The 11,067-nt window shown below is 46.0% G+C and overlaps 1 protein-coding gene across 1 annotated transcript in view; it reads right to left on the reverse strand.

Moving 5' to 3' along the window:
- Window positions 1–11,067, reverse strand: part of Ska1 (spindle and kinetochore associated complex subunit 1) — an 83,362-nt gene that overhangs the window by 28,477 nt on the left and 43,818 nt on the right. The gene's annotated exons all lie outside the window — the stretch shown is intronic.

Consider the following 11,067-nt stretch of genomic DNA (forward strand, 5'->3'; position numbering starts at 1 on the left):
CTATTTGGATTAATCAGGAACTAGATACCCTTGATGGTGGTGGGTGGCTCTGAGAGTGGATAGGGGAAGTAGTGGCTTTTCTGATACATAGAATACCTGCCTTTCAAGATTCCTGAGGAATGCTGAGTTTAGATTTTTTTTTCTTTGCCCAATAACAACCCATTTACCCACTGGATTCCTTCTGTTTAGGACATTGTCAGCAGCACTCCCATTAAGGGCCTTCTTTAGACCAAAGAGTATCTTACTTTTTTTGAGAGAAGTGGGGTTTGCGATATACAGAGAGAGCGAGGGATGGAGGGAGATCATAAAGTTGGGTGGGGAGGTTCTGCTTGGAGTTGGGGGAAGGGAAATATGATCAAAATATATCATATGCAAAATGTTTTAAATTAAAAAACAATGTATTGTGATAGATAGGGCAAGACAGTGCCGAGTTCCTCCATCTTGTATTCTTTCTGAGGCCATTTATATTTGACTAGAATTTGATATCCTTGATGGAAACCCCATGGAAAATTACCCCACTCTATTTCTAGGACCTGAGGTAAAGATGCCCTAGCAAACTTATCTTGGTTTCTGTTAAACTGCCTGCTTGTGCAAACCTCCCCCTCCTGCTAACTGCTTAGCTTAGCTTCTGTTAGATTGCTTGCTTGCACAAAATCTTCCCCCTACAGCTGCCAAGTGAGATAACAAGAAGTGGTTTTGCTCTGAAGAACCTCTTACTCTAAACACTTGGGTCTGGAATACTCGAGTGTAATAACAGCCAGCTGGAATGAAGATAACCACTTGGCTGCAGTCTGTGTTTGAGCAGTCATCTCTAGTTGACTCCCCATAAGAGTGTGTCACTTTGGCCTTTCTACCTGGATTTGGGGTTGGAGTTTGCTATAGTCATCAAGCTTGTGCAGTTACTGCTTTTATTGTCTGAGTCATCTCTTTGAAGCCTCTTCTGGTTTACAATGGATGATGCTGCCCTCCATAGACTGGAAAAACAACTGAGCAACCATTGTCATTGTAGTCTACACAGTGGAGATTATCTACACCAAAATGCATTGCTTAGGCCAGGCATTGGAGTGCATGCCTTTAATCTCAGCACTCAGGAAGTAGAGTTTGTGAGTTTGAAGCCAGCTTGGTCTACATAGTAAGTTCCAGGACAGCCAGAGCTATATAGAAAGACATCTATCTAATCTATCTATCTATCTATCTATCTATCTATCTATCTATCTATCTATCTATCTGTTGTGGGATATTTGATACACTGTGTAAAGATGTATTGCTGTGATTGGTGTAATAAAGAGCTGAATTGCCAATAGCTAGGCAGGAGAGGATAGATGGGATTTCTGGGGAGAGAGAGGAAGAGGAGAAGGAATCTAGGTGAGCAAGAGATGTCAGGGAGACTGTAGTGTAAATTCCAATTAGTCTTAATAATAAAAACCCAGAGTCAGATATTGGGGTAAATGCTGAAAGATCAGAGAAGTAAAGGAGCAGCCACTAGAGAGACTTCTTACTTCTACCGAATCCTCAGACCAAAAAAAAGGGGACGAGCTCCTGTCCCCGCCCACCTTCTATTCCTTTCTCTGCCCAGCCATATCACTTCCTGTCTGTTTGTACAGACCTCCAGTCCCTAAACGTGATAACTTGCTTTTTGGCCTCTGTAGATCTGCTTCATGCTAATTATTCTTGCTAACCAAAGTGTATCAACCCAGGATGTAGTTTTTGTGCTTAAAAGATTAAGAGCAGTAAGGTTTGGGGCTACATGATTTGGGCAAGTTCCTCATGCAGCTACCAGTAGTAAATAAAGACTTTCTATTCTTTAAGAATGTCTGTGTAAGACAGGCGGTGGTGGCGCACGCCTTTAATCCCAGCACTCGGGAGGCAGAGCCAGGCGGATCTCTGTGAGTTCGAGGCCAGCCTGGACTACCAAGTGAGTCCCAGGAAAGGCACAAAGCTACACAGAGAAACCCTGTCTCGAAAAACAAAAACAAAAACAAACAAACAAACAAAAAGAATGTCTGTGTATGTTCTCTGGTGGAGTTACTACACAACAGAGGTGGAAGTTTAATGTCACCCTGGGCTAAATACTCTATCTCAAAAAGCCTAATGAAACAGACAAAGAAATGGATAAAGAGTGGCATACTGTTAAGCTATTGTGCAACTTGTAGAACTGAAGTAAAATTTGAAGTTAGTTTAAGAATTATTATTTTTTAATTTATCTCTTTAACTAAGTGTATATATAGGCATGTTCATGTGTGTGCAGTGCCCTTGGAGGCCAGAAGAGGGTGTGGGATTCCCCTGGAGCTGGAGTGTTGTGAGCTGCCTGATGTGGGTGCTGAGACTTGAACTCATGTGCTCTGCAAGAGTCCTCAGACACTGAGCTATCTCTAGAGCTTCTTATTTGCTGCCACCCCCTTCCCGTGTGTGTGTGTGTGTGTGTGTGTGTGTGTGTGTGTGTGTGTGTGTGTGTGTGTTGAACAACCAAGGACCCGCCATCTTGTAAGCCTCAGTATTGCTGACATAGATCCGAGAACCAGAAAGTACAAAGTCAGGATGTCAGGAACAGCCACCTGGCCATCTGGTAGCAGCTGATTGACCACAGAATGTCCCAACCTGGAGATAGCTCAGGAAAAGGGTTTAACAAATAACCGAGGTTAAACTGAACATGAGCTATCAGCAGAATTCTGGAAAGTCCCTAAGCACGAGCCAATCAGGATTGTACCCATACTGAAACCCTCTAATGTGGTAACCTTGTGGTTTTTGCCTTTAAAAATCATGCATGCTTTGTAGACCAGGCTGGCCTCAAACTCACAGAGATCCACCTGCCTCTGCCTCCTGAGTGCTGGTTCCAGGAAAGGTACAAAGCTACACAGAGAAACCCTGTCTCAAAAAAACAAAACCAAAAACCAAAACAAAACAAAAAAAAAAACACAAAAAAATGCATGCTCAGGGAGGGGCACCTCCTCTAGCCTCCGCTGTGATGGTGTGCTTGATCCATGAATGTGGGCAGAAACTGGGGGCATGGGGCTAGCAAAACACAGATCCCCTATATATGTGGAAATTCGGGCAGGCAAAGACTCAATTAAAGTCCACCAATATCCCATGCCCCTGGAAGCAAAGGAAGGGATAACGCCCCACATAAGAAGATTGCTGATGTTTGGGGTCCTAAGGCCAGTCCAGTCTGCATGGAACACCCCACTGCTACCAGTTAGAAAGCCCCACACCAATGACTATAGGCCAGTACAGGACCCAAGAAAAGTAAATAAAAGGGTAATGGATATACAACCCACGGTGCCCAATCCCCATACCCTACTGAGCACATTGCCCCCAGACCAGCAATGGTACTCAGTCTTGGACTTAAAAGATGCCTTCTTCAGCCTGCCCCTGGCCCCGGGAGTCAGCAGTACTTCACCTTCAAGTGGCACGACCCAGAGATCAGAATCAGTGGTCAGCTAACCTGGACTAGATTACCCCAAGGATTCAAGAATTCTCCAAACATCTTTGACAAGGCTCTACATGAGGATCTGAGTGAGTATGGAGCCCAGAACTCTGATATAAGCCTGTTGCAGTATGTAGATGACTTGCTGATTGTGGCTATTGACAGAGAGACCTGTAGAAAGGTAACTGAAGATCTGCCTTAGGAGATCTGGGGTACCGGACCTCTGCAAAGAAGGCCCAGATCTGTCAACCCCGGGTAATGTATCTGGGGTACATCCTTGAAGGGGGTCAGAGATGGCTGTCAGACTCCCGTAAAGAGACAGTGCTAAAAATACCCACTCCCAAAACTACAGAACAAGGGAGGGAGTTCTTGGGTACAGCAGGATGCTGCCGCCTGTGGATCCCTGGATTTGCAGAGCTGGCCAAACCTTTGTATGAAGCAACTAAGAACACCTTGGACTTTGTTTGGACAGAGGACAGGAAGAAGGCATTCAATGCCTTGAAACAAAAACTCCTAGAGGCTCCAGCTCTTGGCCTGCCAGATATAAGTAAGTCCTTTTGTCTGCTCATAGATGAAAATAAGGGGGTGGCAGAAGGAGCGCTAACCCAAACAACAGGACCGTGGAAGGGGCCCAGTGGCACATCTTTCAAACAAACTAGACCCAGTGGCAGCAGGATGGCCACCATGCATCCGCTCGGCATCGTAGCAGCGATGGCACTACTGGTCAGAGATGCCGATAAATTGACCTTGGGGCAGAACTTGGTGATCACCACCCCACACGCCCTGGAAGGGGTTCTCAAACAGCCACCCAACCAATGACTGAGCAATGCCAGACTAACCCATTACCAAGCTTTGCTCCTCCACCCCACCAACTGCCCTTAACCCAGCCACCTTGCTGCCCAACCCCAATCTCAAATCACCAACCACTACATGGCGGTACTGGAATCCTGGCCCAGGTACACTGTATCCATCCAGATCTATGAGATACACCCCTACCAGATGCTGAGGACACCTGGTTCACAGACAGGAGCAGTTACATGCGAGATGGTCAGAGGTATGCTGGGGTGGTGGTGACCACATCCTCAGACATTGTATGGGCAGAATCGTTACCAGTTGCAACTTCCACACAGAGAGTGGAATTAATTTGCCCTGATAAAAGCCTTGAGACTGGGAAAAGGAAAGAAATTAAACATTTACATGGACAGTAGATATGCCTTTGCCACGGTACATGTTCATGGGGCAATCTACAGAGAAAGGGGCTTGCTCACAGCAGAGGGAAATCAAACACAAACAATAAATTCTGGACCTCCTGCAAGCCATATGGGGGCCTACAAAGCTGGCAATCATACACTGCCCGAGGTATCGAAAAGGGACCAGGTTGATCCAAAGAGGAAATAACCTAGCTGACCAAACAGCTAGGGAAGTAGCATCAGCCCCCAAAATATATCAGTCCTGGTAGACCCCAGAGTGAGAAGTCTGCTACAGGTCCCCCAGTACTCCCCCGCAGATCTTGCTTGGATTCATGGCTTGCCCATGGAACAAATAACAGAGGACTGGTGGAGGACGGCAGATGGATGGATATTCTGCCATGAGGAATGGGACGGACAATGCTCAGGAAAATCCATCGATCCTCCCACCTGGGAACCTGGAGGACCTACTGAGACAGGCCAATGTGAAAATACAGAATGGTAGTCAGGCGATTGAAGAAATAGTTTCCAAGTGCCAAGCCTATAAAATGGCTAATGCCATCTCATCTGTCTCCAACCCTGGCGCCAGATAGAGAGGAACCAGGTGTGTATTGGGGGGTAGACTTCAATAAAATAAAGCCAAAAAAATTTAAATATAAAATCTATTAGTGTTTACAGAGACCTTCTCTGAGTGGACTGAAGTGTATCCCACCAAACATGAGAGGGCAAACGTGGTGGCAAAGAAACTGATAGAGAAAATTCTACCTGGGTATAGATTTCCAGCAGTAATAGGGTCAGACAACAGCCTAGCCTTCATCTCCCAGGTAAGCCAGGGAATAACCACTTCACTGGGGACAGATTGGAAGCTTCATTGTGCAACAGAGACCCCAGAGCTCAGGACAGGTAGAAAAAAAAAATGAATAAAACACTAAAAGAGACCCTAACCAAATTAGTCCTGGAGATGGCACAAACTAGGTGATTCTCCTTCCCTTTGCCCTGTTTAGGGTGAGAAACTCGCCCTATCAGATGGGACTTACCCCCTTTGAGATCATGTATGGCAATCCCCCACCTATGATACCGAGTCTACAGACTGAATTAATTGCCTCAATGGGTGACAAGGACCTCTGGTTGCCATCCACAGACTCCAGCTTACCCACCTGGATATCTGGCCCAAGCTTCGGGCCATTTATGAGGCTGCTTCCACCCCTCCCCACCTCCCCATAGGTTTAGACCTGGAGACTAAGTCCTGATCTGGAGGCATCACCGCAAATTCCTGGAGCCATGATGGAAGGGGCCTTACATTGTCATCCTAATTGATAGGGATTCACAATACACCCCCATGGTTGAGCATGATTGCGCATGCCCAGCAGACCTAGACACTGCCGCCTGGCTATTTCCAGGTCAAAAGGTCTCGAATGACCAGGACCCTGTGGCTTTGGTTGCATAAAGTGCGCAGCGCAACCATGTGATCTACGTGCATGTGTGGAATAGCCACATGGGCCTGTGTGCGCAGGCACGGCCCAGCCTTTATAAGCCGGCTCCATGTTTCCAACTCCATCTTTATTCACATGTCTTTTCATAGGCCTGAGCACATCTGTCTCTCTCCTTTATATTAATAAAACTCTTGTTAGTGGATTCTGTCATGTTTCGTGACATTTCCTCACAGGGTAAGAGTGCCGCTAAATAACTAACACTGACAACACCCACCGCCCTCAGAGTGGACAGCATCACAACCTGGGTTCACTACTCCCATGCTGGACTGGCGGACCCATTCGCCCTTCCAGACGAGTACTGGGGAGAAGCCTGGGAAGCCTCCAAGCATCCTTCCAACCCACTGAAGCTCAAGCTATGCAGAAAAGAACGACCCAGCCCATGAATCCCGTATTTCTGGTGCTGTTGCTGCCCCTGATTTCTATGATACTGGGAGTTGAGACAGCTGGTGTCCATCTACCTTGGAACCCCCATCGATCCATGCACCTCACCTGGCTCATCATCGACGCCGAAACGGGTAACCTAATCAATAGCACCTTGTCCGTGGCACTCAGGGCCACTTGGTTCCCCGATCTGTATGTGGACCTCTGTGACTTGGGAGGGGCTGATCGAGGACCCTCTTCAGATGAGGTGGAAAAAGTCTCTGCTGAGGCTGCAGTACCCCGGGTGGGGGTGGGAGGGCAAGCCAAGACAAGAAGCAAGGGATTCTATGTTTCCCCGGGGCCACTCCTGGACAAAGACACAGAGTGACAGATGTTGGGGTCCGGATGTAGCATATTATGGTAACTGGGGATGTGAGTCCACCTGGTGGATAGACTGGACACCTTCAGTGAAGGGAGACCTAATCACAGTACAGTGGGCAGTGGATATACGGATTAGGGGAAACAGATTCTGTGGGGACCCCCGGCCTCTGCCCAATCATGTGAGTCATGTTATGACAGGGAATGCTTCCCATACCATGCCCTGGCTACTCCTGGAGGGCGATGCAAGCCACTGGTTGTTAGGTTTACTGAAGAGGGAAAGAGAACAGGACTAGAGTAAGGGCAAAACCTGGGGTTTGAGATTATGCATGTCCAGGGCATACCCCCAGCTGACATTCACCATCCGGCTGCAAGAAACAACCCCCACTCTGGCCCTAAAACCCCAACTAGGACAGCCCCAGCCTCAAAGAAGGCCACCCCTCTCACAGAGGCTCAGACTCCCTTGAATGATACAGTAACATAGGCACCCAGGTTGCCCCAAAGAACATCTGATTACTTTTTGCAGCAACTACTTGACCAAACTTATCAGGTCTTGAATGAGACAGACTACATAAAGGCTTCTGCCTGCTGGCTCTGCTACAAATCCACTCCCTGATTCTATGAGGGGATTGTGGTTTCAGCCGAGGTCACTCTGGCGACCCAGCATACTGCAGATGGCAGAGTAGGTAAGCCCAAGGAGTAGGGCTTACCCTGGAACAGGTCTTGCCCAGGTATAAGTGTGGGGAAGGTCCCAAAAGAAAAGCAGTTTCTTTGTAATTCCACTTATGTAATTCCACGGAACTGGAAGGGCATTTCTCCTGTTAGCTACTTAGTCCCACATGGTGATACTTGGTGGACTTATTCTACAGGACTCACTCCTTGCATACACTTCCAAGTGCTTAGTCAGGTACAGGGGTATTGCATATTGGTCAAACTTGTCCCGAGAATAATGTACCATGCTAATGAGTTTTTTTTTTTTTTTTTAGGTTTACTGGAGGCCGGTTCATCCTCCCCTTAGGTTCCAAAGAGAACCCATCTCCCTTACGCTTAGTGTCTTAATTGGAGTCGGTATAGCTGCGGGTGTGGGAACAGGTTCAGCGGCACTCATCTCCCAACACCAGCAGTATTCAGCCCTTAGAAAAAATACAGATCGGGATTTACAACAGATAGAAAAACCCATCACTCACATGCAGGATTCTCCTAGCTCTTTAGCAGAAGCAGTGCTGCAGAACAGAAGTGGCCTGGACCTCCTGTTCTTGCAGCAAGGGGGGCTTTGTGTGGCACTTAAGGAAGAATGTTGCTTCTTCAGGGATCATTCAGGAGAAGTGAAAGATAACACGGCTATTATTAGAGAGGGACTTGAGAAGGGAAAGCGTGACCGAGAAACCAGCCGGGGTAGTTGAGTCCTGGTTCAACAGCTTACCCCACTTAACTACTTTAATTTCCACCTTAATAGGCCCATTGATAGTGCTGCTTCTGGTACTAACCTCAACCGGTTGCTCCAATACATGAGACAGAGGCTGGGTACAATCCAGCTCATGGTACAGAAAACACAAGCGTATATGCCCGCAGAGACAAGGGATACCTACGAGCTGGCCATCAGGAACCCATGATTGGTTTTCCACAAGGCACATAAGAGGGAAATGAAGAACCAAGGCCCCTGCATCTTGTAAGCCTCTCCATTTTGCAACAAGCCTTAGGTTTCGAGCTCTTGGTATTGCTGACATAGATCCCGGAACCAGAAAGTACAAAATCAGGATGTCAGGAACAGCCACCTGGCCATCTGGTAGCAACTGATTGACCACAGAATGTCCCAACCTGGAGACAGCTCGGGAAAAGGGTTTAACAAATAACCGAGGCTAAACTGAACATGAGCTATCAGCAGAATTCTGGAAAGTCCCTAAGCACGAGCCAATCAGGATTGTACCCGTACTTGATAGACCCCAGGCCCAGGGTACTATCTTCTTGGGTGGGCGCCCCAAGAACCCAGACTCCGGTTCAGTTGATGCAAACAGCAAGAGGTTTATTGATGCGGCTGTACAGTCGGGCTACTCTCCTCCCAAGAGCAAGAGTTGCGCCTACTGCAGCCACATGGGTACTTTTAAAGGAAAAACACACAAAAGCCATAAGATTACAATTCCCATACAATTTCGTTTCAATTAATTTATGTCTAGAGGCTGATTTCACAAGATAATGGCCTGATCACAGGGTGGGTACAGTCATGTCCACATGCACATTCTTCCCGAAACCTCAAGGGGAGTATCAGAGTGGGAGTGAAGGTTACACAAAGATTACAGTGGTCTTTTGTGGTAATGTATTCCCCCAAATATTGTGCATGCTAATCACCTCATCTGGGGTCAGAGACAGAGCAGCCACAATATTAAACATAAAGGATAGGCAGTGGTAGCACACACCTTTAATCCTAGCATTCCAGAGGCAGAAATCCATGTGTTCAAGGATACAGACATGCATGGTGACTCACACCTTTAATCTCAGAAAGCGAGCCTTTAGTCTCAGGGAGTGGTGGTAGAAAGCAGAAAGGTATATAAGGCATGAGGACCAGAAACTAGAAGCATTTGGCTGGTTAAGCTTTCAGGCTTTCGAGCAGCATTTCATCTGAGAGCCATTGGGATGAGGACACAGAAGCATCCAGTCTAAGGAAACAAGACCAGCTGAGAAGTTGGCCAGGTGAGGTTAGCTGTGGCTCATTCTGTCTCTCTGGTCTTCCAGTATTCACCCCAATAACTGGCCCCGGGTTTGATTTTATTAATAAGAACTTTTAAAATTCATGCTACATCTGGTGCCCAACGGCCAGTAGGAGGATCCCGAGTTTGAGGCTGGCCTAGGAGGCTTGGGAGAAGCTTCGGCCTGGACTGAGCCACAAACAGTGGTGGGACCATGGAAGCAGTGGCTACTACTCCATGTTGCCGGCTCCTTCTCATCGTGTTGGTGACTGTGGTGATGCTGCTACCTGGGACAAAGGGTTTACTGATGCTGGTTCAGAGAAGAATTGCCAGGACCATCGTGTTACAAGAAAGCATCAGCAAAGGTCAGTTTGGAAAAGTTTGGCAAGACAATGGTGGGGAGAAATTGCTGTGAAGATTTTCTGTTCTAGGGAAGAATGTTCATGGTTCTGAGAGACAGACATTTATCAGACTGTGATTGCTCCAAACCACACACACACACACACACACAAGTCTGCAGGGAACCATGACCATGACCATGCCTAACAGTGACTTTGAAATCTTCAAAAAGATGACAGGATCCTACAACGATGATTCCACATGGACTATGATAAAGCCATTAAGCCAATTAACACCATGGGGAAAAAAAAATCAACTTTGGACTACAAACTGGTCAGGACAATTTCGAGATGACGAGCTGAGATGATCCAGCCTGACAGACTGCTCGAGCAAGGACTTATGACAAGCCCTGAACTTTCTTTTTATGCAGAGACTGTACAAATGATACAGGACTTGACAATTAACCCAAAAATTTTCTTTTCAAGATTCCCTAAATATATCTTCACTCCTAGAAAGCGAAAAGAAAAAGAGAATAAGATATGAGATAGATCATTGAATCTACTTTGAGAAAAAAGATAAAGAAATAATAGGATAAATAGGTAGATCACTGAATCTACACTGAAGAGAAAAGGGGGAAGATATAAAAATGACAAAAGGTAGACTATTGAATGTATTATGAAAAAAAAGAGATAATATGGATATGATAAAAAGGGAGATTATGGAATCTACTTTTAAAAAGGAACTACTTGCTTTAAATAAGATAAGTAATGAAAATTTTTTGGTCTGAGTTTATCAGATGTTACTGGACTGGACATTGCTAATATATATAAAATGGAGTTTTTATCTGAATCTGTCAAATGTTAATGGACTAGACATCGTTAATGTAATCTTGACTGTGTATATTGTATATACTTATTGGATATAATTTTTCTTGTATTAGTTATAAGCTTTTTTAAAATTTTAGACAAAAAGAGAGGAAATGTGGTATTGTATTCCCCCAAATATTGTGCATGCTAATAAACTTATCTGGGGTCAGATTCATGCTACAATCTTTCCTGGAACACTTGGAATTATCCCAGTCACAGTTGAGTGCATCTCTTAATAGGAATCTCTTTACATTGTTACATTGTGGCAGGGGTGGTTGAGTAATGGCTGAGTCAGTTTGCCCTTGGAACTAGCTTTTTAAAAAGTTCCTCATTCTC

This window comes from Peromyscus maniculatus, chromosome 19, assembly GCF_049852395.1.
Source record: "Peromyscus maniculatus bairdii isolate BWxNUB_F1_BW_parent chromosome 19, HU_Pman_BW_mat_3.1, whole genome shotgun sequence".
NCBI classification, from domain to species: domain Eukaryota; kingdom Metazoa; phylum Chordata; class Mammalia; order Rodentia; family Cricetidae; genus Peromyscus; species Peromyscus maniculatus.